This window comes from Anopheles merus, unplaced genomic scaffold (assembly GCF_017562075.2).
Source record: "Anopheles merus strain MAF unplaced genomic scaffold, AmerM5.1 LNR4000224, whole genome shotgun sequence".
Taxonomy (NCBI): Eukaryota; Metazoa; Arthropoda; class Insecta; order Diptera; family Culicidae; genus Anopheles; species Anopheles merus.
This window is the reverse complement of record NW_024427804.1, coordinates 41,502-45,000: the sequence shown is the minus strand read 5'-3', so window position 1 is coordinate 45,000 and position 3,499 is coordinate 41,502.

Below are 3,499 nucleotides of genomic sequence, written 5' to 3'. Positions count from 1 at the left end.
GCGACTTGACTTGGTCTGGAGACTGTTCCTTTACATTAGTGGACATGTGTCGTGCTTCTTCCTTGTCAGACGAGTGACTTGACATAGGTTGGAGATGGACGCGTAACACTAATGAGCTTGTCGGCGTTCCTCCTTCTTGACTTGATTGTCTTGATGCGAGGAACGTGCAGACCACACCAGTAAGCTTACATGCTCTCGTTACAAGTTGTATATGTTGACCCGTTTGGGCCGGTTGCCTTGCGCATGATGATGTTGACCATGTTTGGTTAACGTGTCGTGTGTCGAGGTGGTCGGTCTTGGTAGTAGGATGTCTTGTGCATGGCGTGTTGACCTCGTCGGTCGATGTGTCGTGTACGAGATGACCTACTTGCCCGTCGGTTGTCCAAGTTGTATGATGTGTTGACTTAGTCGACGTGTCATGTGCTTGGATGATTGGCGTACGGGTCATGTATGGTGTACTTCCTTCGGTTGAAGGGATGTACTAGTACATACTTGTATTAATTGTTTATTTCACGATCTGGTCTTTTGATTGGATCGTGAAAAAACGCTAAGTCCAAGAATCCTGAACTCGAGAGGAAAGCGCTGATGGCAACCTTTTTGACAGGACGTCCCTAGAAAACGGCTTTTTCCTTTTCGGCATTAAGTGGCATGTTTAACGTGGCTAGAACATCAATTATCCTGCAAATGGCACTCAAGCTTGGCAAAAGTCTCGAAACACTCCTATCTTGACGCACCTGCAACCGCAACACGATGCAAAACAAATTGCACGAGCTACTGATACTTGTACCATGCACGGTACACGGTTCCGAAAATTACGCCTGAAAGTATGCAATTTGGTGCTACCCTAGGGAACTTGTATGGGGAAGCCTACCTACGCGTGTCGCACGTTGCAAGTTGCATGGTCGTCGATCAGAGGCATGCAAAAGCACCTATCTAGGGGAATTACTCTACGTTCTAGTAGCTAGTGCGATTTTCCGGTCCAGCACGGCAGTACGCCTGCATGCATACAATCCATGTACCAACCATGTACCTAGGCGTTGGTCAGTAGCTTTTGGCGCCACATGGAGAAGTATTCGAGTTCAGATTTCTGGGACTTAGCGTATTTTTCAAAACTATTAATGGAAATTAAACTATAAATGGGTCTCAAGCTAGGCGTTGCTCAGTAGCTTTTGGCGCCACATGGAGGAAGTATTCGAGTTCAGATTTCTGGGACTTAGCGTATTTTTCAAAACTATTAATTAAATTAAACTATAAATGGGTCTCAAGCTAGGCGTTGGTCAGTAGCTTTTGGCGCAACATGGAGGAAGTATTCGAGTTCAGATTTCTGGGACTTAGCGTATTTTTCAAAACTATTAATGGAAATTAAACTATAAATGGGTCTCAAGCTAGGCGTTGGTCAGTAGCTTTTGGCGCAACATGGAGGAAGTATTCGAGTTCAGATTTCTGGGACTTAGCGTATTTTTCAAAACTATTAATGGAAATTAAACTATAAATGGGTCACAAGCTAGGCGTTGCTCAGTAGCTTTTGGCGCCACATGGAGGAAGTATTCGAGTTCAGATTTCTGGGACTTAGCGTATTTTTCAATCATATTAAACCGAATCAAACATAAAAATGATGAAACCTACACGACGTTCCTAGGTTATGGACGAAAAGTGACGATTTAGTGCCGGTCAGGATAGCCGTGCACCAAAATTGTGTACCGATCAGGGAAAGTACAACACGGAGGGCGCAGCCCGAGCGTACGCGTTCATGGATGTCCATGTTGGTACAAGTTGCCGGTCAGGATAGCCGTGCACCAAAATTGTGTACCGATCAGGGAAAGTACAACACGGAGGGCGCAGCCCGAGCGTACGCGTTCATGGATGTCCATGTTGGTACAAGTTGCCGGTCAGGATAGCCGTGCACCAAAATTGTGTACCGATCAGGGAAAGTACAACACGGAGGGCGCAGCCCGAGCGTACGCGTTCATGGATGTCCATGTTGGTACAAGTTGCCGGTCAGGATAGCCGTGCACCAAATTGTGTACCGATCAGGGAAAGTACAACACGGAGGCGCAGCCCGAGCGTACGCGTTCATGGATGTCCATGTTGGTACAAGTTGCCGGTCAGATAGCCGTGCACCAAAATTGTGTACCGATCAGGAAAGTACACTACGTTCCTATGACTGGGTGAAAAGTGTTGATAAAGTGCCGGATAGGATAGACGGTGGCTTATCGTACACATCACAAACAAAACCCCTTAGTGAGCAGTAGCAAGTGTCGATGGAACAAAGCGAAGGCAATACAAACTGATCAAGTACAATAAGAACGCTACGTACTAGGACTTCTGTCCAAGAATGGTGTCCGCGACGGGAGGGCAATGGTCGAGCAAGCAGGTTTCCCTAGTAAACCTTGTATGGTAACATACCCAAGCGTGTCCGTATGCACGCAACGATAGTCACGAACGGGCACATACCTAGGGAAAGTACTCTACGTACTAGGACTTCTGTCCAAGAATGGTGTCCGCGACGGGAGGGCAATGGTCGAGCAAGCAGGTTTCCCTAAACCTTGTATGGTAAACATACCCAAGCGTGTCCGTATGCACGCAACGATAGTCACGAACGGGCACATACCTAGGGAAAGTACTCTACGTACTAGGACTTCTGTCCAAGAATGGTGTCCGCGACGGGAGGGCAATGGTCGAGCAAGCAGGTTTCCCTAGTAAACCTTGTATGGTAAACATACCCAAGCGTGTCCGTATGCACGCAACGATAGTCACGAACGGGCACATACCTAGGGAAAGTACTCTACGTACTAGGACTTCTGTCCAAGAATGGTGTCCGCGACGGGAGGGCAATGGTCGAGCAAGCAGGTTTCCCTAGTAAACCTTGTATGGTAAACATACCCAAGCGTGTCCGTATGCACGCAACGATAGTCACGAACGGGCACATACCTAGGAAAGTACTCTACGTACTAGGACTTCTGTCCAAGAATGGTGTCCGCGACGGGAGGGCAATGGTCGAGCAAGCAGGTTTCCCTAGTAAACCTTGTATGGTAAACATACCCAAGCGTGTCCGTATGCACGCAACGATAGTCACGAACGGGCACATACCTAGGGAAAGTACTCTACGTACTAGGACTTCTGTCCAAGAATGGTGTCCGCGACGGTCGGGGAAGCAGGTTGCTTATCATGTCAACAAGTTAAATGCTACCTTAAGAGACGAAAGTTACTGTGGATGGAACAAAACGTGTGCCTAGAATTCCTTCCTGGTTTCCCTAGTAAACCTTGTATGGTAAACATACCCAAGCGTGTCCGTATGCACGCAACGATAGTCACGAACGGGCACATACCTAGGGAAAGTACTCTACGTACTAGGACTTCTGTCCAAGAATGGTGTCCGCGACGGGAGGGCAATGGTCGAGCAAGCAGGTTTCCCTAGTAAACCTTGTATGGTAAACATACCCAAGCGTGTCCGTATGCACGCAACGATAGTCACGAACGGGCACATACCTAGGGAAGT